This window comes from Pongo pygmaeus, chromosome 14, assembly GCF_028885625.2.
Source record: "Pongo pygmaeus isolate AG05252 chromosome 14, NHGRI_mPonPyg2-v2.0_pri, whole genome shotgun sequence".
Lineage (NCBI taxonomy): Eukaryota > Metazoa > Chordata > Mammalia > Primates > Hominidae > Pongo > Pongo pygmaeus.
Genome location: NC_072387.2, coordinates 66,639,432 through 66,665,298, shown reverse-complemented (window position 1 = coordinate 66,665,298; position 25,867 = coordinate 66,639,432).

Here is a 25,867-nt window from a genome sequence, read left to right as displayed (position 1 = left end):
GGTGGGAGGACTGCTTGAGGCCAGGAGTTTGAGACCAGTCTAGGCAACGTAGCGAGATCCCATCTCTATAAAGACAAATAAAAAAACTGGAATTATGTTTCCTGTTAGCCTTTTCTTCAAGTTGGAAACTATATGTTGATATAGCATGATTTCTAAATCTCATATTATTCTGTCTTTATATTTTTCTATATTTATTTATTCATCTTTATGTTTAATGGAGCCATCTCTAAAAATCTGATTATTGATGATACTGTATCACTATATACACTCACATCTCATTAAAGGATTATGTTTAAAAAAGTTTACCTCTATAAACTGTCACTGTGTCTAGAATGCAAACAAATTGGATTGAGTAGGAAAAAAAAGTTATTTATTTCATTACATACATTTTAATTCCAAAAAGACAGCCAAATCTAGGTGACCTAGTTTCTCTGTCATCTCTGCTATTCTTAATATTTGCTTTATTTTTAGGTAGACTGTCTCGCTTAACAGAAAGTATGACCACCTAAAGCTTAAGAAGGAGTAGTCACAATCTCAAAAGGAGGAAGATCCTAATTCTAAATGTTTGTAGAAATCACTCCAACTGAACTTTGATTGGTCCTCCTTTGATAATGTGCTTACCTATGATCAACCATTTATCTATGGAAAAGGTTTTGATGGCTAACATTGAGCTCATACTCATGTCCAAGATGGACTTATTGAGACCATTTGGTTGGTAGTTCAGGGGATGCAGGAGTCATACTGTTAAAAGGAAAAGATGTTTTTGCAGAGCAAAAACTGAAAGAGGATCTCTGTATTCACTTTATTTCACTTAGCACTAATGAGCAATATTTCAGATCATTCCTTAACTCTTCATTAATTCAAATTAAATCAATTTGTATATATGTACCACCAAGACCTATGTGTCACCGTAAGGCAGAAAGCAACCATGGACAGAAAATAAGAAGAAACTAATAGGGAATCATTCCATTGTTGTCATGCACACATTTGTGTTGCCAACTCTAAATATATGTTAGAATTAAAGCCTAATTTAGTCATTGCCAGTAGTGACTATCATTAGACATAATGTTTTCAATTTTTTATTTCAATTATGGATGCTATTAATACATGCATTTGTTCACTTAACAAATAATTGCTGAGTTCCTTCTCTGCACTTGGCAGTTTTCCAACTGGGGATGTAATATTGAACAATCCCTGCATGGTCCCTGGCACTGTGAGCTTAAGGGCTTAAGCACAATGTGGACCACAAAAAACATACCAACAGGTGCTAGAATAGTATAAAACAGTTAAGAATAAACTATTCCATGGAATGAAGAGTGACTTTTTCTTTTGAGACAGAGTCTAGCTCTGTCACCCAGGCTGTAGCGCAGTGGCACAATCTTGGCTCACTGCAAATTCGTTCAAGTGATTCTCCTGCCTCACACTCCTGAGTATCTGGGATTACAGGCTTGCACCACCACACTCAGCTAATTTTTGTATTTTTATAGAGACGGTATTTCATCATTTGGCCAGGTTGGTCTCAAACTCCTGACCTCCAGTGATTCTCCTGCCTCAGCCTCCCAAAGTCCTGGAATTAGAGGCACAGCCAAGAGTGACTTTTTGAAGAAATGAGATTTAATACCTAATACATGGATGATGTGGAGTAAGAGGTCTGTGTATCTTCTTCGCAGATAAACAGCAAAGAAGTTTTCCAATGATTAAAGCCAGGAGGAAATTCTGAGGAGGGTTTGAATAATTTTGAGGAGGGGTTGATACACTACAGGGAGCCAAGAGAAAGGAGTTATATAAGAAGCAAGAGGGAGGCACAGGCCAGACCAGGAAGGCCTTTTAAAAGGTTTTTGGCTTTCCTAAGAGCAACAGAAAGCCATTGAATTGCTTGCATTGTAGGAGTAATGAGGAGAGCTTTGTGATTTTACAAGTTTGCTGTGTTTGAGAATGGGAAATGCTTTAGGATGCTAGGTAAAAGGCTATTGCAAAAGTCCTTTATAGAAGAAGTTCTTATAATAATGTGGTGGTGACACAAGATTCTTTTGGTGCCGCTTCACCAGCCAGAAATCTCCACAGCCTGCAGTTCCCCTACCTGGGCCTTGCTCAGCTCCAGGCTCACTGCTGGGCTTGCTCCACTCACTCAGCCTGGCAGGCTGCACTCAGCTCATGCTACCAGCCCAGATTCCATGCCTATTGTGCAGGTCTGGCAAGCTGTGACTGTGTTCCACCTTGGATGCCAGCAGGTCTGGCAAGCTGTGACTGTGTTCCACCTTGGATGCCAGCGTCTAGATGAGGGGGAATATAGCAGCACCCAAAAACTTTGAGAGGTCAACAACCATGAAGCCCCAAGCGGTATTATGGCTTTTGCCCAGAGAGTTCAAAGATCTGATTCCCTGAGGACCGCTGCAGCTCTCTCTCTCTTTCCTGCCACCTGCAGCATGGCTGGGGGGCTATGTTTCAGCTCATTCATGTTACAGATCACATTCGTTCCCACTGCCTGCAGTGTGGTGAACAAGAGGGGCAAGTTACACCTCATTTGTTTTCCCTGTCTGCACACTTCAGCAAACAGGGGCGTGTCATGGCTTGTTCAGTCCCACTGCCCTGCTCCAGACCATGGCTCCTAGGTTGTCCCAGGCATGCCATCACCTCTTCTCATCATATGGGGCAGCCACCCAGTGCACGCAGAAGATGGGAAGGCTACAGTGTTACAATTCCTTTCACACCTGCCATTAAGCAGGTCCTGCATTCTTGTCCTGCATCCAAGAGAGGAAGGACGTATGTGGACACTGAAGAGTGGACAAGGCATAGAAGAATTTCATTGAATGACAGAAAAGCTCTCGACAATGAGAGGGGACCAGACAATGAGAGGGGACCAGACGTAGGTAGCCCTCTGTGTGAGAGGGGGCCTGAAAGCAAATAGCCCAATAGATGGCTGAGTCTGGGGTTTTTATGGGCCCAGAATGGGGGAGTGCAAGCTGATTGGTCGGTCCATGGGTGAGCCTGGAAAAAGCACCATTCAATTGACTAAAAGGCACTGGGGAAGTTCTAACTCTGGTTGTGGACTCTGGCAGCTCAGTTTTCAGGCTTTAAGCTATGTTTGGCTTGAAGATCAGGTTTCACCAGGGACCTGTCACTGTCTGCCTAGGAATTTTTTGGCCTCCTGCCACTATCAGTGGCAGTAGAGTTGGGGGTCAGAAATACAAACAGCAGGTCTGAAACTGCTTCTGAAAGTACAATCATCAGGACTTACTCATTGACTGCCTTTATGTACATATGTAAATATGATTCACTCTTTTAACCTAATGTTAATCATAATTAAGGTATGTTTTAAAACAAAAGTTGCTAGTTATGTTATTTAGTGTTATTTATTATTTTACATGAGGAGCTTAGTTGATGTGACCTGAATATTTTAATGGACAAGAACTTTAATTGAAATGTTTGAAAATTATTTTTCCTCTTTGGGAATAATAATGTAATTTGAGGTTTCCATACAAGACTAAACACCCATGAAGCTAGAAAATGTATTCAAATGTAATGATCACATTTTTGTTTCACTGGATTTCTAAAAATCCAGAGAAAACACAAAGTTACCTAGAGTAAAGAAACAAGAAAAGTAGTAAGGAGAAAGACAGTTGAGAAAATAAACAGAACAAGGACACCCAGGGGGAACATTCAGTCTACCCAATTTTTGGCCTTACCTGAATTTGAAATATCCAAGGAGACAACTCTATATACAGGAGAAATAGGTGATCCAAGCATTCCTGACTCTTAAGGTTACACTGACCTCTTTTAAATGATCCACATATCACACTCATTCTTCTGTAACTGAAATTGTCTGACTACACAGCAGCCTTCCTATGAACAATGACCTCCCCAAGGCTATTTCACTTTTTTTTTTGTAAGTGAGGACACACAACAAGAGAATATTGAGTACCTAAATGTGCCATGCCCTGTTTTAAATAGTTTTTTTTGTATTAACTCATTTATTCTTAAAAATTCATTAAGGTGTTACATTCCATTCACCCTTTGACCAATGAAGGGACCGTGGCACAATGAGTTTACAATGCTTCCTCCAAAGTCTCCGTGCTAGTAAATGGCAGCACTGAGATCTAAGCATACACTGTTTAGCTCTAGAGCCCACATGCTTGAACATTTACGCTGTTAGTCTCAATACAGAAGGCACCATGACAATAGCTACAGTTTATTCAGGTTCTTTATGCCAGGCACCATTGGTTAACAAAAGTTATCCTGGATCCTTCAAATAAAATGACACCTTTAAGGTAGGTATAATTATCCCCATTTTCAGAAAAGAAATCAGTGGCTCAGAGAGCTTAATCCATTTGACATGGGTCATACAACTAGTGAAAAACAGAGCCAAACACCAGTCAGATGCGTCTAAATATAAAAGCTATGCTCTTTTGAAAACATCAAGAAAAATCAGATCCTAGTTTTAGCTTAATCCCTGACAGGATGAACATGAGCTTTACTTAATCTCACCAGCTTCAGCCCAACTCAACTGTACAATAAAATAAATTCTCAGTGATTCTTGAATTTTTATAGTTTTTGGCTTTACCTGGGGTATCTGTTATTAAAGCAGATTCTTCAGCAAGTCCTAAATTGCTTGATCAAGTAGATCTGGGGGTGGCTGTCCAATCATTTCTGGTTGAAACAATAATCCCTAGAGATGCTTATTCTGCTTTACTCTGTTATAACTTTTACTAAAACTCAGCAATCCTAGGGTAACCATATGGCACCTTGACACTTAGAGATTTAAATATAATCGACTTAGAATCAAACCAATTGTGATAGCAGCAAAAGGCAGATAAATCCTAGGCAGACAAGGGTGGCTCCCCAGTGAAACCCCACCTTCAAGCCAAAGACAGTTTAAAGCATGAAAGCCAAGCAACAAGTCAAATCCATGGACTAGATTGAGAACCTCTCTTCCCATGTGGTGTGCTTTCCTCTGATCTCCACCCTTCACCTGTTTCACATATACCTATTCTTCCCTAATTGTTTTTTTTTATATTGTTGTGCCCACCTTTAAGCAGTGTCTTTATTTTAGTCTTTTTCTGCATACTCACAAACCAGTGAGCACACACTCCCCCATGCTGAGCCCATAAAAATCCCAGACCCAGTCACATGGGGAGGGAGACCACGTGACTTCAGGTAGGGACCACCCTTGTGTCCCCTTTCTGCTGAGAGCTGTTCTGTCCTTCAATAAAATTATCCATCCTCTTCACCTTTTTGAGAGACAGTATAACCTAATTCTTCTTGGATGCAGGACAAGAACTTGGGAACTGTCGAATGCGGGTACAAGCTGTGACACAGGCAGGCTGAGGCGTGCTGGCCCAGGCATGGGCTGAGCACAGCTCCTGCAGTGAGTGTGGGATCCAGGCTAGTGCTCAAGCCAGGAGTGGCTTGATGGTCCAAGTGGACAGGTTGCCTCCTGTGGCAGGCCCTGGGCCTGGGTGGGGAGGTAACCAGCTGCAGAGGTCCCCAGCTGGCAAAATGACTGAGAAAAATCCTGCATCAGTTGCATGACTATGGGAGTCAGATAGCTCTTCTGACTTCTACAGATCAAGGAACTGGTCTTGGGTACACTCTTCATATTTTTCTGTCTCCAGAGCATTTATGTTTTCATGATCCAGGTCCTTTGTCCACATATGTTGTTTCTGATTTTTTTCATGAGATAAGAAAGGGTCATATGTGAATTGAAAGTCCTGGTATGGGCTCTATTTCTCTTAGTTATTTCTGCGTTGCTGCTTGCAGCTAAAATAACCCATTCTTAGACCTCTAATATTCTATTTAATAAACCAGCATTATTTATTATCTAAAATTATTTTGTTTGTTCTTCATAAATACTATCTTTCTTCTCCCACTAGAAAGTAGGTTTTACAAAGCAGGCACTCTGACCAGAATAGGTGCTTAATGAATATTTGCTTAATTAATGAATAACATCTATAAAATTTCACTGTATTTTGCAACATTTTAAGATGGAAAAATTTAAAGGAGACAATTTGATAACAAATGCATAATATATATCACTTCTGTAAGCAGAAAATTCATAAACCATTCCCATAAATTGATTTAATGTATATCCTTATGGCTAACACCTAGTCTAGATTCTATTTAAATGGCATCACAATGACTGTCACAGCAGATCTCTCTCTCTCTGGAGTCATTTCTTCATAATTCATTCTGTATGCTTTCATCATATTATAATCTTTCTTAAATATCATTTCATCAACACATTTCTAATGATCAAAATATTTAAATTGTTCTCTTGTTTCTCCTATGTTAGGTGTAAACTTTTCTCTCTTGTTCTGAGTTATTATTCATCTAGTTAGAGACGTTTTCTCTGCCTTTATAATTCCTTTGTCCCAAGAGCACATTTGCACTTCAATCAATAGTGTCTCCTCACTATTGTGAGAACAAGTCCATGTTTATTCTTATGGTCAAGTCTACGGTTTATTCTCGGCCTTTCCTATTTGTACCTTTGCTTTTCCACATTCTTCTTGTTCTTCAGAGTCTGGCTCCAGTCTCATTTCTTCAAAGACAATTTCACTGTCTCTTATTAAACTGTACATTGTTTCGTGTTATTCTTCTCTTCTGACCTAGATATCACCGTGAAGATAGAGCTTATATGTACATCATAATAATGTTTTTCAATCTGCTGATCATGGGTCTCAATCAACATTATTTAACGAAATAACATAAAATAAATAAAATAAAATAGAATAGTAGAAAGCAAAGACTGCCTCAGAGTGCCTCACAAATATAAACAGAAGTTTTGTTCCTTGAAACTTGTTTCTGTTGTAAGTGTGCATGAATGCTGGTTCACAATATATGACAGATTTCTCACCTGTAAATCTTAATTTAAAAAGTTCAAAATCTGCTGTTCTATAGAACTAAACACAGACTTGTTCACATAATAGAAACTCATTAAATATCTGTCTTTTGATTGGTTGAAATGACTCTCAACTAACATGTACAACTAATGGTAGAAAATTAGGTCCTGTGATAGAAAAAATAATTATATTGCTGCTGAAGCAGTGTACTAAAAGATCATTTCCCTAATTATTTAAAACTACCAAGGAGGAAGTAAGCTTACAAACATAATATGACTCATTTAGTATCACTCAAATTTTCCATTATTCTGGCTTTCGAATCTAATGTCCTCTCTAATGAAAAACCAACTCTGGTTTTTGTATTTGACAAAAAAGGAAGTCTAATGAGGCTATGTGGGTTTTTTTCAAATTTATTTATTTATTTTACACTGACAGATAAAATTGTATCTGTTGTGTATAACATGAGGTTTTGAAGTATATATACTTTGTGGAATGCTTAAATCGAGCTAATTAAAATATGAATTATCTTACATAGCTATCGTTTTGTGGTGAGAACATTTAACATCCACTGTCTTAGCATTTTTCAAGAATGCAATATATCATCATTAATTACAGTCACCATGCTGTACATTTTCTTAAGCACTAAGTAAGAAAAGGATTTAAGGTTGACCTAATATGTTTTAGTTTAATGAGTTTTGGACTCAGGGCTTTATTTCACTGTACCATAAACACTCAAATTCTAAAATTCATACTTCTTTCCATGAGATTTATATTATCTAGAAAAATGAATAACATGTGTGAGATTTTAGAGTAGCTATAAAAAGTGCCTCATTTCAGAAAACGAGCCACTATTGAAGGCAGAATTAAATGTGATCAGCTTCTAGTAAGATTAGTATCATGCATGTGTTATTGGCTTATATTTCAGCAGAGACCTTTGAATAAAACAAAAAAGATGGCAAGAGGATAATGATAGGTCTTTATTAGTGAACCTTTAATGATATATGGAAAACTATGAAGCAGTATGATTCAATAACAAACTGCTCTGAAGAACCAGTAGTGAATTAATTATAATCATTGCAAAATCACACATTTTCACACAATATCTTTTCTAGCAATTTTTAAATGATGGCATTTACTGATAATTTCCTTTCCTAATGTCAAATATTAAAAACAGACAAATTTTAAAAACCAGAGGAAAACAGAAGAACTTTTTCTTTATATATTGAGAAGGAAAGTAAGGCAATCTAGAGCAAATAAAAATATTGCAAAGACAGCACAGATGATTTTTTTATGAGTGGTAATAAAATGTGAAATAGTAAGAGTACTGAAGTCTACCATCCCACGACGGGAGAGGAAGTGAGACTAAACAGGCATCTTGAGGGCATCCAGGACCAGTATGACGTTTTAGAGTACTAGGCATGACCAAACATGGGGAAAAAGAAATGTACATAAATCACAGACTATATTTCACTTGGGAATCCAAGAGTCACAAAACCTTTGCATTTTAAAGCTGGAAGGGACTTAGATCAACACTCTCATTTCACAGAAGAGGAAATCGAATCGTGTTCTGCTAAGTTATATAGTATGTATTCCATGTTTGTCAAAATTGCAAGCAGATTTTTAGAAGCAGGCTTACACACTAGATAAAATATATATTGGTCTTCTTCTTTCACATCTCTTTCCACCACTTACTCTGTAAACTCTGTTTCCTCTTCCCCTCTCCTTCTATTATTATTTATTTTATTTTATTCTATTCATTAATATATACTATGTGTCTTCAATTTTTTAAGCATATTACTGGGCATTGAAAATATGTGATCCCTCCTTAATGAAGTTTATGATCTAATAAGTGAGAAAGGTGATACAAAAACAACAATGTAGAAATTTAAGTTAAATAAAGGGGAGTTAATGTGTGATACTATATTCCCCATTGAAGTGACAACTCATCCATTCTCTAGATATATGATGAAGACTGTGATATCTAAACTGAATCATAAATCATTAGTAAGAGTTCACCAGGTTTTTATAAAGAATACACAATGGGTTAAGTGTTTTGTTTATATGCAATGTATTACAGAGGTGGGAAGAAGGGAGAATAACGTGTAGGTAGTGATTTTACAACGATGGTGTACATAAAGTCTATCATATTAAATAGACTTTTTTTCTATTGAAATTTATCCCCAAGTGATCCCATCCCACATTATGAATTAAACATCATTTATTTGCTGAACCCCAATATATACCTCTACCCTGTACCTCTTTATTGAACTTCAGACTTCTGTATATCCAACCGCCTACTCAGCATTTAGAAGTCTAACAGGCATCTCAAGTAGAATGGATCCAAAATTATGATCTGGGATTCCCTTCCAAACCTTTACTTCCTGCAAAGGTCCACATATCTAGTTGCTCGGATAAATACCTTAGATTCACCCTAGGCTCCTTTCCCCCTTAAATAAAATCTTTTTTTTTTAAGTTATTATATTTTAAGTTCTAGGGCACATGTGCACAATGTGCAGGTTTGTTACATATGTATACATGTGCCATGTTGTTGTATCACGCCCATTAACTCGTCATTTACATTAGGTATATCTCCTAATGCTATCCCTCCCCCCTCTCCCCACCTCACGACAGGCCCCAGTGTGTGATGTTCCCCTTCCTGTGTCCAAGTGTTCTCATTGTTCAATTCCCACCTATGAGTGAGAACATGCGGTGTTTGGTTTTTTGTCCTTGTGATAGTTTGCTGAGAATGATGGTTTCCATCTTCATCCATGTCCCTACAAAGGACATGAACTCATCCTTTTTTATGGCTGCATAGTATTCCATGGTGTATATGTGCCACATTTTCTTAATCCAGTCTATCATTGATGGACATTTGGGTTGGTTCCAAGTCTTTGCTACTGTGAATAGTGCCGCAATAAACATACGTGCGCATGTGTCTTTATAGCAACATGATTTATAATCCTTTGGGTATATACCCAGTAATGTGATGGCTGGGTCAGATGGTATTTCTAGTTCTAGATCTTTAAGGAATTGCAACACTGTCTTCCACAATGGTTGAACTAGCTTACAGTCCCACCAACAGTGTAAAATTATTTAGTGTTCCTATTTCTCCACATCCTCTCCAGCACCTGTTGTTTCCTGACTTTTTAATGATCGCCATTCTAACTGGTGTGAGATGGTATCTCATTATGTTTTTGATTTGCATTTCTCTGATGGGCAGTGACGATGAGCATTTTTTCATGTTTCAGCCATATGTAGAAAGCTGAAACTTTACACCTTATACAAAAATTAATTCAAGATGGATTATAAACTTAAACTTTAGACCTAAAACCATAAAAACACTAGAAGAAAACCTAGGCAATACCACTCAGGACATAGGCATGGGCAAGGACTTCATGTCTAAAACGCCAAAAGCAATGGCAACAAAAGCTAAAATTGACAAATGGGATCTAATTAAACTCAAGAGCTTCTGCACAGCAAAAGAAACTACCATCAGAGTGAACAGGCAACCTACAGAATGGGAGAAAATTTTTGCAACCTACTCATCTGAAAAAGGGCTAATATCCAGAATCTACAATAAACTCCAACAAATTTACGAGAAAAAAACAAACAACCCCATCAAAAAGTGGGCAAAGGATATGAACAGACACTTCTCAAAAGAAGACATTTATGCAGCCAACAAACAAAATCTTTTTTGCTCTACCTTCTCAAAGAATATCACTTGGTTTTCACCATCTGAGCTGCAACCACTATAGTCTATGCCACCTGGATATTGTAATAGCTTTGTAATAGTTTTCCCTGCATTTACTCTTTCCCCACTCATCATAGCAGCCAGATGGATCCAATTTAAAAACTATATTTATGTTATGACTTTGTTCAAAATGCTTGAAAGCCTTCTCATCTCATGTAGAGTAAAAGCCGCAGTCCTTATGATAACCACATGGCCCTCCATGAACTGCTCATTTCCTATTTCTCTGCTCTTATTTCCATCTCCTTAACCCTGGATAACTTGGCTCTAGCCATGCAACTCTCCCTGTTCCTCAAACACACAAGGCACACCCATGCCACGGGATCTTAGCACTTGTCATTCCTTACTGGAAATACTCTGGCTCAGATATCCACAAGGCTCACTCTCTTCCTTTCTTTAAGTCTTAAATCAAATGTCACCTTCTTAATGAGAATTTCACTTGCCATCTTTATAAAATATATTTTATATGTACCCCATCTTGTTTTTGCCTTTTTTGTTTTGGGGGTTTTGTAGTTGCTGTTACCATGCGGTAGAATGCAAGATATATAGGGGTAATGTCCCTTACCACTGACGATCAGTTCTTAACCATCGGTGCAAACCAGCTCCAGCACATCATTCCTCACAGATACTTGGATGAGAATGGAAGAAAATTGCTTGCACTTGGAAGCACATTTTCATCACTGGAAATTTCTTTATCGAAAGTGGCTTAGAATAAAAAAAGTTTTTCTTCCCTTTCTAAATGCTATTACTCTTGGGAAGAGTAACACATCAATTTACATGAAACATTAATACATTAGCATAAAATCATTAACTGTATATTTTGCTTCCATGGCAACTCCTTAAATTTTTTCACTACAATATGAGGATTTGCACGTGGGAAGAAGAAAAAATAGTGAAAAATGTGGCAATATCTGTGTGAAGGAGTTTGGACCACTGCTAAGGAAGCTAGGAGACATAATAATAGATAAAGATTCTGGTTAACATGCTATGTGTGGACACTTTAACTATGTGATTCAAAAACATCTGTTAGGGTGGGACAGAAAGAAACTGAACTGATGAAGAAATGCTTGTTTAATTCTGAGTGAAAGTCCGGATTAATTAATTCTGGAAAAATTCAACACATGAATGTAATGTTGAACACTTCTATCCATAAACTGAGACTCAGACTTACTCGGCAGGTTTTATACTGAAAACGTATTAAGATGTTAATTAAACAATGTTTTTAAAACACTTAACGCTTAGCTTCATGTATGGCAAACAGTGGCTACTTTAACTGGGGCCAGCTTTAAGTGGAGCCAGCTATTAGGATACACTGAGGATTCAGCTATTAACTATCGGTTTATATTGATACATTTCGCTGCTCCCATGGAGACACCATATTATTTACGTCTTATATTTAAAACATAAATAGTTGGTAATACCTAAGGTCTACATTATAGAGGCTTCACAGTGTAGCAATTTTGTATTCCATGCTTGGTGAAGGAATCTCCTTCCATAAAATCATTAAACATTGTTTAGTTTAGTTTTGTTAATATATTATGCAAACTTAGGAATGTGGTCTCAGCTGCAGGGTCAGTTCTGTTTTAAAACGATTTCCTAAAAATAGATGCTAGAAGAGGTCAAAATGTGATAGATACAAATAAATTATTTCATTTCCATTTAGTAAATACATCACTCTGAATCCTAACTGACCTACAAGAGAGATGGGCAAAGATATAATATCACAGATGACAGTTATAGTTCCAAAAAAATTATAAAATGCGAATATAGATGTCTATTTCTTGATTTTTTTTTTTTTAGGTCTAGCAATTAGCCATAGCTAGTAAATAAAAATAAAGATCTTAGACTTCTCTGGACCTCCACTCTGTTATGTAAAATACCATTCTGAATTTCACATTTTATGTAAAGTTTTAGCAAAATAAAACAAGAAATCATTAATATTTAATGTAAAGAAGTCAGAAATAACTGAGAGGAAGCAAAAAGTGAAAAGGCAAGCGATGCGAGAAATTGATCCAAATGAGTGAGCAATTATTAAGGAGTCTTGCTTGAGTAAGACAGAGTCAGCATTGTAGGGGGCATCAGGACTGATTAAGAACAGCTGTTGAAGGGAGGAGCTGAGAACTGCATAAGCACCCTATGTGAATTCAACATAATTGACTCAGATTATCCCAGTAGTCTCAGCTACTTTCCAGCTCCACAAAGCACTTTTAGATTAGAATGAACTCTTTCTGTTATCAATTTTTTTCAATGTCCTTCAGAATCATCTTGCAGTAGCTCAAAGATGAGACTTTGCCAGAAAATGTTCATATTCATTATGATATACTACAGCATATATTAGTACAACTCAAAACAATTTCAAAACCGAATGAAAAAACGTTCTCCTATTTCCTCAAGAAAATGGCAGCAATTTAAAAGTGTAAAAATTTCTTTATCATATTTAGTTTTTGTAATATATTTTGTTTCTAAGAACGGTAAATCATTTTACCATGTGAATTTCACAGTCCTCCCACCAACACCAAGTAAGTAACATTTTATTATTATCATTAACTTGTACTCTTCTTAAGGCATCACTAAGATCTGGAAAAATCTGAATTTGACCTCAGCAAGGCATAAATACACACTTGCACTTCAAAAGAGAAATGAACAGTGTGAAAGCCCAAAGGAAATTTCTAAAGGACTTCTGCCAGTTTGAATAAGTGAGCAAAAAAATAATTAGAAATTTAGTAATACTTGAAAGAAAATCTAAAGCAAACTTATATTTACAAGGATATATTTTTTTAAAAAGCATGCACACAAAGACTACCTTAAGCATGGAAACATTTATTTACAACAGAATAATGAGTTCAACCACTTGAAAAAAATGGTTGATATAAAAATTTTAAAAGTGCTTTAGATAAATTTAAAAAGATAATGGACTCATATAACATTTATTTAATGTTAAGGTGCATCTTTTACATAAAGAATTTTGTACTAGCTTTAATATTTTAAAACATTATAGAACAAGATAATAAAAAATGCTGCATAACATGGGCAAAAACCAGATATTACTGGGTTCCTAATGAACGAATTACTCTAGTTGAAATATGTTCCCTGTTATACTTCACTAAGAATTTCATGTTCATATCATAGGAGTTAGAGCTTTGAATTGTGAAGCATCCCTATATTTACTCATGTTCTGCAGGCATATTTCAGCACCATGTACAATATTTGAGTACTTTGGCTCTTACGATTTTCTTTTTTTTAGTTGACAAATTGTCAAATTAAAAATTTTAAATAAAAATTTAAAAATAAATTTAAATTTATTTGTAATTAATACATTGCAATAATACATATTTATAGGGTACAGTTTGATGTCTCAATACATATATGTGTTGTATAATGATCCAATCAGTGTAATATATCTATCACCTTATGTGTTTATCATTCCTCTCCTAGCTATTTTGTAGTATACGATACTTTAGTGTTGACTATAGTCATCTTGCTGTGTAATAGAACACCAGAAATTATTCCTCCTATCTACTGGTAACATTATATCCATTGGCTAATGTCTCCCCATCCCCCCTTTCCCTTTCACCTCCCCAGTCTCTGATAACCACTGTTCTACTATCTACTTCTAGGATATCAAGAGTTTTTCTTTTTTCTTTTTTTTTATTCCACATATGAGTGAGATTATGTGGTGTTTGTCTTTCTATGCATGGCTTATTTCACTTATCATAATATCCTCCAGGTCCATCCATGTTAACACAAATGACAGGATTTTATTCTTTTTTATGGCTGAATAGTATTTCATTCTGTATATATACCACATTTTCTTCATTCGTCTATTGTTGGACACTTAGATTCCATATCTTGGCTATTATAAATAGTGCTGCCATAAACATAGGAGTGTAGATATCTCTTCAACTTACTGATTTCATTTCCTTTGGATGTATGCCCAGTAGTGAAACTGCTGAATTTTATGGTGTTTTTAATTTTGGGGGGACCCTCCATGATATTTTTCTTAATGGCTGTACTAGTTTACAACAGTGTGTAAGTGTTGTTCCCTTATCTCCACATCCTCACCAATTATATTTGTTTTTGTGTTTGTTGTTTGAGACAAGGTCTCACACTGTTGCCCAGACTGGAGTGTAGTCAAGCCTTCATAGCTCATTGCAGGCTCAAACTCCTGGGCTCACGTGATTCTCCTGCCTCAGCCTACCAAAGTGGTGGGATTACAGGCATGAGCCATTGTAGCCAGCCTCCAACATATGTTTACTTTTGTCTTTTTGGTGACGGTCATTCTAACTAGAGTGAGATGGTATCTCATTGTGGTTTTGATTTTCATCTCCTTGATTATTAGTGATGCTGAGCATTTTTCATATTCCTCTTAAATATTTGTATGAATTCTACTGAGAAATGTTTATTAAAATATTTTGCTCATTTTTAAATTGGGTTATTTGTTCTTTCTCTAATAAATTCTTTCTATAGTCTGTATATTAATCCCTTGTTAGATATGTAGTTTTCAAATATTTTCTCTCATTCTGTAGGTTGTTTCTTCACTCTGTTAATAGTTTCCTTTGCTGTGCAAAAGCTTTTTAATTCAATGTAATACCATTTGTTAATTTTGCTTTTGTTGTCTGTGTTTTGAGGTCTTATTTTTAAACCCCATTCCCAGCCCAATGCCATGAGGTGTTTCCCCTATGTTTTCTACTAGTAGTTTCATAGTTTCAGGTTTTAGATTTAACTATTTAATCCCTTTTGAGTTGATTTTCATATATGCTGAGAGGTAGGGGTCTAATTTTTATCCTTCTGCAAGCAGATATCTAATTTTCCCAGCAGAATTTATTAAAGAGACTTCTCATTTCCCCAATGTGTATTCTTGGCACCTTTGACCAAAATCAGTTTGCTATAAGTATGTGAATTCTTTTCTTAGTTCTCTATTCTGTTCCACTGGTCTCTATGTCTGTTTTTATGCCAGTGCCATGTTGTTTTAGTTGCTGTAACTTTGCAGTACATTTTGAAGTCAGGTAGTGTGATGTCTTCAGCTGTGTTCCTTTTTCTCAGTATTGCTTTGACTATTCAGGGTATTTCATGGTTCCATATGAATGTTAGGACTTTTTTTTTTTTTTTTGCTTCTGAATAGAGATCATTAGTATTTTAATACGGAGTTGCATTGAACCTGTAAATTAGCTTGGGTATTATGGTCATTTTAACAACATTAATTTTTCCAATCCATGAGCAAGAGATATATTTCTATTTAGTTTTGTTCTCTTCAATTTATTTTATCAGTGTTTTGTAGTTTTCATTACAGAGATATTTCTTCTCCTTGTTTAAGTTTAATGCTAAGTGAGGTATTTTTTGTAGCTATTGTAAACGGAATTGTTTTCTTGATTTCTTTTTTAGGTAGTGCACTATTAGCATATAGACACACTACTGATTTTTGTATGTTGATTTTTGTAGGGTGAAACTTTACTGAATTTGTTTACTAGTTCTAATAGCTTTCTAAGGGAGTCTTCAGGGTTTTCTATATATACTACCATGTTGTCTGTAAACATGTTGTCTGCAAAATTTGACTTTCTCCTTTTCAATTTTAGTGCCTTCATTTTTTTTTAATCTTGAGTAATTGCTCCAGTACTATGTGAAATAGAAGTGGTGACAGTGGGCATCCTTGTCTTGTTCCTGATCTTAGAATAAGTGTTGTCAACTTTTCCTGTTCAGTATGATGCTAGCTGTGGGTTGTCATATATAGTCTTTATTGTGTTGAGGTACATATCTTCTCTACCTAATTTGTTGACAGCTTTTATCCTAAAGGGATGTTGAATTTTGTCAAATGCTTTTTCTGCTTGTATTGAAATAATTGGATGGATTTTGTCTTTCTCTATGTTAATGTGGTATATTGCATTAATTGATTTGCATATGTTTAATCATCCTTGAATCCCTGGGATGAATCCCACCTGATATATTGAATAATCTTTTTAATGTGCTGTTGGATTCAATTTGCTCAAATCATGTGGAGTATTTTTATATTTGTTTTCATTGGTGATATTGGCCTGAAATTTTCTTTTTCTGTCATCTCCTTGTTCAGTTTTGGAATCAGGGATATATTGACCCTGTAAAGTATTCTCCACTTTAAAATTTCTGCAATAGTTTGAGGAAGATTAGAATTAGCTTTCTTTTAACTGTTTGGTGGAATTCAGCCATTAAGCCATCAGGCCCTAAACTTTTTTTCAATGGAAAACTTTTTATTACTGATTCAATTTTTTACTAGTTATTGGTCCATTCAGATTTTCTATTTCTCCATAATTTAATGTTGGTAGGTTGTATGTGTTCAGGAATTTGTCCATATCTTCTGTGTTATCAAATTTACTGGCATAAAAATGTTTGCATTTCTGCCATGTCAGTTGTAATATCTCCTTTATAATTTCTGATTTTACTTATTTGAGTCTTCTTTTTTTCTTAGTCTAGCTAAATGTTCATCAATTCTGTTAATCTTTTCAAAAAAATTTTGTTTCACTGATATTTTTGAACTTTTAATCTGTTGTGTTTATTTCTACTCTGAACTTTATTATTGTCTTATTTTACCAATTTTGTGTTTAGTTTAGTTTGTTTACCTACTTTCTTGAGGTGCATTGTTAGGTTGTTAGTTGGAAATTTTTCTTATTTTTTGATGAAGTTGTGTATTGTTGTAAACCTCCCTCTTAGAACTGATTTTGCTGTGTCCCATAGGTTTTGTTATCATGTGTTTCTATTCTCATTTGACTCAAGAAATTTTTTAATTTCCATTTTAATTTCTGCACTGACCCACTGTTTGTTTAGGAGCATGTTGTTTAGTTTCCATGTGTTTGTAAAATTTCTGAAGTTTTTCTTGTTGTTGATTTAGTTTATACCACTGTGTCCAGAAAAAAAAAACACTTAATATGATGTCTATCCTCTTAAATTTGTTAAGTGTTATTTTGTGCCCTAATATATGATCTCCTGGGGAATGTTCCACGTGAAGTTTAAAAGAATATTTATATCTACAGGAATTGGATAATACATTCTTTAACTATCTTTTAGGTTCATTTGGTCTATGGTACAGTTTAAGTTCAACCTTTCTTTGTTGATTTTTTATCTAGATGACCTGCTCATTATTGAAAGTGGAGTATTAAATTTCCCTACCATTATTGCATTGTAGTCTGTCTCTCTCTTTAAATCTAATAATATTTGCTTTGTATACCTAGGTGCTGTAGTGTTGAGTGCATGTATATTTATAATCATATCTTCTGGTTAAATCCATTTTTTATTATTATATAATGACCTTCTTTGTCTATTTTTAGGGTTTTTCACTTAAAGTCAATTTTATCTGGTTTAAGTACTCCTACTCAGTTTTGGTTTCCATTTGTATGGAATACTCTTTTTCCATCCTTTCAATCTTTTGCTGTTTATCAGTGAAGTGTGTCTCATATAGGCAGCATATAGTTGGGTCTTTTTTTTAAAAAATATCTATTCATCCACTCCACTTTTAATCAAAGAATTTACATTCAAGTTTATAATCAATAGGTAAGAACTTACTCCTACCATTTTGTTAAGTGTTAATCCTCTCTTTTTTTAGCTCTGTAGTCTGGTAGTTTTCTATGGCGCTAAGCTTTGTCTCCTTTCTCTTTCTCATTCATGCATCTGCTATGATTTTTTTCTTTGTGGTTAACATGGGGAAATATAAACAGCCTTGTCATTATAATAGACTATTTTAAGGTGATAGAAACTTAATTCTTGTTGCATAAAATTACTCTAGACAGTTTTCCTCTGGGGTAAAATTTATAATTTTGTTTCCTTATTTTACTTCTTTATTTATTGTGTATTCCGTAGCCACCAACTGTAGCTGCTGTTGGTTTTGACCATTTGGCCTTTAAATCTTTACAGCAGAGGACTGAAGGACTTACATAGCACCATCATATTACTGAGGAACACTGAGTTTGAATTCTGAATTTACCTCTACTGGTTAGTTGTATAGGTTTGTGTGTTTTCATGACAATAATGATTGTTCTTCCATTTTCAGTTTTAGCATTTCCTTAATAATTTTTTATAAGGCTAGTATGGTGGTGATGAATTTCCGCAGTTTTTGCTTGTCAGGAAATATCTTTATTTCTCCTTTATTTCAGAATGATAGCTTTGCTAGATGAAGCATTCTTTGCTGATAGGCTTTTCTTCTTTCATCATCTTGAATATATTATCCTATTCTCTTCTGGCCTGCATGATTTCTGCTGATAAATCTGTTGATACTCTAATGGGAATACCTTATATGTGACTTAACTTTTCTCCTGAAGCTTTTAAATTTCTCTCTTTGCCTTTGATTTTTGACCATTTGATTATAATATTCCTTGAAGATTATCTTTTTAGGGGTTGAATTTAATTTGGAATATTTTAACTTCCTGCATCTGGATTTCATCTCTCTCTCAACACTTCAGAAGTTTTCTGCTATTATTTTTAATTAAATAGGTTTTCTGTATCTTTTTCCATCTCTTGTGTCTGTGAAAACTTATCATGTAAATATTTGTTTGCTTAATGGTGTCCTCTAAATCCCATAGGCTCTAATTATTCTTGTTTTATTTTTATATATTTTTTCTCTGATTCAGTTATTTCAAAAGACCTGTCTTCAAGTTCATAAACTGATTCTTCTGCTTGATTTAGTCTATTTTTGAAGCTCTCAACTGTATTTTTTTATTTATTGAATTCTTCAGTTCCAAGATTTCTATTGGTTCTTATTTATATCTATTTCTTTGTCGAATTTCTCATTCATATTATTAGTTATTTTTCTGATTTCATTTAATTGTTTGTTTGTGTTCTTTTGTACCTCACTGAGTTTCCTTAAGGTTAAGTATTTTTTAATTTCTTGTCATGCATTTCTGATATGTTCTTTTGGGGGGAAGGTCTGGTATTGGAAACTTATTTCATTCTTTCTTTGGGGATGTCATCTTTCCTTTCTTTTTCATATTTCTTGATTCCCTACTTTGATACATCTAGTAGAATAGTCACTTTTTACAATTTTTTAAAGTAGCTTCCACATGGAGAGAGTTCCCTCTAGGTGGTTCCTAAGGTGTCAGTTGAATATAGTGTATTGGCTTTGATTCCAAGTGGACTCACAGTTTGGTCTCCATGCAGTTTCTTTACCTTAATCCACCTCAGCAACCTCTGCAATTCTCAATGGCCACAGCTGTGGGCATTTTTAACAGCTGTGGTGCAGTTTTCCTGGGCGGAGGGACACTGAGTTGATTATTGAGCCAGACATGGTCAAGCACAAAGTGCTGACAGGTTTTCTGGTGGCTTCCCCAAGGAGGTGGAAGCCATCACTGGACTGGCCATTGAGCCAGTGATCCCACAGGGCATGGCAGGATTGGGGAGTTCTATGGCAATCTCCCCAGGGAGGAAGGGCCACCACCAGACCGGCTGTTGTGCCAGGAACAGGTACATGTGGGCTCAGGTAACTGGCTGGCTATTTGGTGGTCTCTCTGCTGTGCAGGTCTGCCTGTTCCTTGAAGGAGAGGGCAGGGGTACAGTGCATACGTGATTTCAGATCCCAGTATCTCATCTGTTCTCTCTGGCCAAGTCTCTGGGCAGCCAGGGTCATGTTTGAACTGTTCGTGTTTGAACAGGGTCATGTTTACCTGTTTGAACGAGGTAAAATGATGGTGGGGCCTCAGGGATGGAGAAAGTTACCACCGGCCCCCAGGGAAGAATACACTGTAGCCATGGGTCAGGTTTGAAGACGGCGCTGTGCCACAGTGGCTTGGGTCACAGGGGTGGGAGAGGCTCAGTGTGGGCTCCTACTCTGAGGCAGTGCAGATGCATGAACTGATGGCTACTCTCAAACTCGATTTCGGGACTGAGGACTGGGAGGCTCTCCTGTAGCAAAGATTGCTGCCATTTGTGCCAGTAATAGAAGAACACGTAAGCATCTCCAGCCTACCTATTTCTGTAGGAAGTTCCCCCAATTCAGCCCATCTTACGGTGGGGAAACAGTGTGGCAGAGGTAGGATGTCTCTTTCCCTTCTTTATAGTGCTATCCTTGGCTTGTGTGCTTCACAGGGGTTTTTTCACTAAGTTGGTACTCTCCAGGATTCTTCCTCAGTCACTTCAGTTAAAATACTGTTGTATATTCATTGCTTTGGTCTCCTTTTTTTAGAGGGGACAAGGGGAATGAATGCCAGACAACTTTAGTTAGGCATCTTGCTGATATGTCACTTATTCTTCTTGGTACCTCTAGAAACCAGTATTGTTGGATCCTAATTAAAAGTACTTAACTTATGGCAAACTAAGGGCATTTTAGAAAAGACATTATTAAACTTTACTATGCACACAAATCACCTAAATGTCTTGTTAAAATGTAAATTCTGATTTAGTGGGCCAGTGGTGAGGCCTAAGATTCTGCATTTTGAAGTTGCCCTCCAGTATATAATGCTGACGTTGATCCACTGGCCACACTGTGCATAGCAAAGTTTTTATGTTAGTTTCTATTGATCTTTTCTTGTCATTAAAAATGTTCAGTTAAGTATAAGAAATTACATATTTCCTTGCTTTAAGACTGTCTTCTGATACCTGCATCTGAAGGAGAGTTAACATGTGTAGAGGAGAGTGTTGACCAAAACAGTCTGCTTTTCTCTAATTCCACCTTTAGATACTTTCACTCTATTTTACCTTGAAGCTAGAAAACTCCTTAAAAAGAATGAACCCATTCTGTTAAGTGATGTTAATGAAGTTAAGCAAGAAGCTTCCACATTACAGACTATTAGCTTGGTCATTTGTTGTCAGTCTCTATCACCTTTTCAAAACACTATGACAAACAGAATTCGGTTCCAAACTTCTTTGATAATCATTGCAAAATGTAACACTTAAATGGAAATTTTAGTATCAACATTCAGATAGATATATTTACAAAATATTTTAAAGATTGGATTTGCTACTTTTTTGGTTAAGATTGACACGTGCATTTTTAGACTTACATGTATACCTTGAGACCCTGAAAACTCATATTGAATTGCATTAGTTTCTAGACTTATTCAAAACTCATGATATGTACAAACTTTTCTACTAACCAATTGTTTAGTATATTTTGTATTCTCTCCATGGTTACATAGAAAATATTGGTTCCTATGTTTTATTCCCTGTTATAATGCTATCCTGTGTTGTTTTTTGCTAATGGATAAGAAAATGTATCAATCACTGTAGGGCCCCTCCCCACTCGCCCAACTGATTGGATCAACAATACCATGAAAATGGCTGCATAGGCTAAAGAAAGCCTGAAAGTGTGATACATGTACCGAGACAAATATGGATTATGGGGTAGTGCACAAAGAAAAATTATATGAACTCACATACTGATTATAATTGCTAGCCTTTCAACAATTAAAACTTCATCTTTATATTTATATTTAGAAAAGCACAAAAATAGCAAAGTCAAGTTTCAAAGCAAATTATAAGTCTTCTTTCTTCTCTGTCCTTCATTTATCTTTTCCATTGCCTTTGATTCCCTAAGCAAAGCAACATCCTTCTCCACTGTGCTAAGATCTTTTAAACACAGTATAGAAGAATCCAATTGTTATAAAATGCAGAAACACACAATGCCAACTGTGATCTAGACTATGATCACTGCAAATTAAATGACCCCAGGAAACCAAAGCCACTCTCTATAGAATGTCAAAGTAATTTCTTATGAAGACATCATGTACACATTGCCCAGATATGCAGAATTACTTCAACTACTTGCTAAAATGAACAAATCTCTAACTTCAGATAACAGACCTGAGGAAGCAAAGGTGAATGCTCCAGCTGGAAGGACAATGGAGATATGTGGAAAAAATACAATAAGTATAGCATAAAAATGGAAAAGAAAATGTTAGGGGCATTCCCTAAGGTTAACTAAGAAAAATAAAAAAGTGTCTCTTAAAGTGACAGAATAAGAAAATTATACATACAAATAATATATAGCTATTTTGTACATATATGTTTATATTTTATGTTAATATTATGTTAAATATATAGAATAACACAAATCATGTAGAAACAGTTCAGTTTATGCTCAACTAAGGAAGCTCAATGCAAATAATAGAAGCATCAGCATTACAATACTGAAGAATTAAGTCAAATTTTTATACTATCCTTGTGAAAATAAATTCATTTCTACCATTAGCTAGTATCCATTTTTGATTTTGACATTTTCTGTACATTTTTACAATAGCTGGCCAAAATTTTAGAGAAAGTCGGACATTTTAGTTGTAGAAAAGCAACCAAAACTTAATATTTAGTGTTGCTTCATGTAACCTAAAAATTTTTTAGTAATATAGAAAGTAAAATTAGCCTTAGATCACCAAGGATCAATACAAAGCCTAGTATTTATATGAAGTATAAGATCATTTTAATGTTGAATTAACAATATTTTGTGCTGAGTGGTGTTGAATGGGGAGACTCTCTTTGTGCTGCATCTTCCTTAATTTTAATTGCCCAATTAGCTGGGTCTGCCGTGTTTCTGCTTAACAGGAGCAAGCTAAACCACTTGAGTCAGGTCTGGCAGTTTACTCATGTGCAACTAGAAAGCAAATACCCTGAATTCTTCATAAGCAATATCATAAGAGAAACAATATATAATAACTTAAAAATAATGAATAGAAAAGATTGATGTTAAGATTGCATTACTGCTTTACTCATTAAATATTTTGCATTTTTTTCAAAAAACATTGTAAGAATACATTTCATCATAAGACACTTTGATTAGAAAAAAAAGTAACTCATGTTTTAAGAAGAAGCTTTGTGAAAAATACCACATTCTATGGAACATAGGGTCAACCAAAATGTGTTTAACTGTTTTACAAACATAGAGAAGTAGATATCTTAAAGTAAACAGGTAAATATGATTGCTTTGGGCAAAAAAAAAATAATTAATTAACTAAGCAAATAATATCCAAAGTATATGATTCTGACTTTTTAGATTTTCTTAGGTTATTATTATTCTTGGTTACTATTTTCATTCTTATTATTATTCTTTTTCATGAAAGTTCTCATTATTAAAAAAGCATATAAACTAAAAAAATGTGATATTTAAAGCAATTTTTAGATATTCATACTCAGATTTTCATGTATTTTTGGTAACCTTAAAAACGTTATAGCAAATACTAATTATTTAAATGCTGATAGCAAATATTTAAATGATACAGTTTCAGGTATTGAAGTAACATGCTTGTTTTGTGATTAAAAATAAATCATTAATCCAATTTAAGGTGTTGAATGATAATATCTTAATAAAACAATATTAAGGCTCTTTAAAAATAACAATAATAAAATTCATAACCCATAGAGAATACAATAAAAACTTACTAGAAATTAAAATATCAGGAGTATGTTATCAAATATCAAGAAACAAAAAGTGAAAAAAAAAGTGGTCAATAGAAAAAGTCTTTAGATAACTTAGGAGTTGGAATTAGCAAACAATATCTATTATTAATTTGTTCAATTAGTTTTTTTAAAGTCAATGATTAAACATACAGGAAATCTAAAAAACAAAAATTGAAAACTATTAAAAAGAAGAAAATAGAAGTTATCAAACTTAAAATTATACCACCCGAAATGAAATACTCATTAGATAGGCTTAATAGCAGATTGGAGATTACAGAAGAAAAATTCAGTAATATTGAAGACAAATCCATATAATTTATCTAATCTGAAGAATAGAGACAAGAAAATCTAAAAAATTAAAATGGCCTCAGGGACAAAAAGTCTAACATATGCTTGATTTGGGAAGCACCAAAAGAGAGAGAAATAACATGGTAGAAAAAAATATAAGATGAAACAATGCTTTACAATTTTCCAAAAATTTGGTGAGAAACAATCACTTGTCTCTTCCTGAAACTAAAGCAGAATAAATGCAAAGCAAACTGCATTAAGGCATATCATAGCAAAAATACTGAAAATCAAAAGCAAAGAAAGAACAATATATATAAGAAGAATATATAAGAAGAATATATTTCAGAAGAAATAACTATATATAAAGGATAATTACATTAATTATGACAAACCAGAAACAATAGAAGCCAAAAGATAAAAATACATATCTATGGTATTTAAACACTTAAAAAAAGTGTACTCAGAAATCTATGTGTTACGTAAACACACATCAAAAAGATTGCGTAATAGACATTTTTAGAGAACCAATAGAGGTATTTTATTGTCAGAAACCTGCACTACAAAAGATACTAATGTCTGTAGTCTAAGGTAAATGACAACAGATCACATCTCAAGTCTATCAAAGGAAGAGACAAAACAAAAAAATAGAAATGTGGATAAATATTGAAGACTATTTTTTATTTCATTCATAATTTTCTTAAATGATAAATATCTGTTTAGAACAAAACTAGTATCATTATAAGGTGGTTATAACATATCTAGAAGGTTTCCACATTTGTGATGTGATATATAAAGACTGAAATAGGTAATGGTGCAATATTAAACCTAATAGACTGTTATAAGTTAAGAACGCATATTTTAATTCCCGGAGCAACTGTTAAAAAGTATTAAAATGAAATGTCAAAAAACTCTGTAACCAGGCTGCAATATGGCAGTGCTATTTATTATTTTTAATACTAATTTTTATACTATTTTTATACTAATCTCCAATCCTCGGGTTATACAATGTGTGCATTTTGATTATTTATATTGGTAATTAATTGATAGATAATCAGTGATAGAAAGATTAAATAGATAGAGGAATCCAGATATGGCATAGTAAGTAAGAGCTTGAACTCTAGAGCAGGACATTCCAGGTTCAAATTCATCACTGCCATTTACTCCTTATGTGAGCTTGCAGAAGTTACCTATACTCTCTTTTTCTTAGTTTCTTCATACATAAAATGGAGCCAGTAATATACCTCCCTTATAAGTTTTATTATTAAAGATTATACAAATTAATTCACGTAAATTCTTATAACAGCACCTGACACACAGTAAGCACCCAGTACATATCAAGGTTTTTTGTTTGTTTGTTTCTTGTTTATTTAAAGGGAAATTAAAGACAATTTTACTTGACTTAAAACTCATGGTTTGCTAACTTGGTCTTAATTTGCTAAAATCATTATACCACGTAAACATTTTTAAACATTATACATTTCAGAGTTCATATATCTCAGGGTGACTGAAGCTTTTCTGCATGACTGAAGGTAATAGAGAACCTGGTTCTCCCAAGTCCTGCCTCAACCAAGGCAGCTTTCATGTACTACAAAAATGCATGGTCATGTGGATAGCTATTATAGGGTCTTTCTCATTGAAGAAACATTCCTTGGAT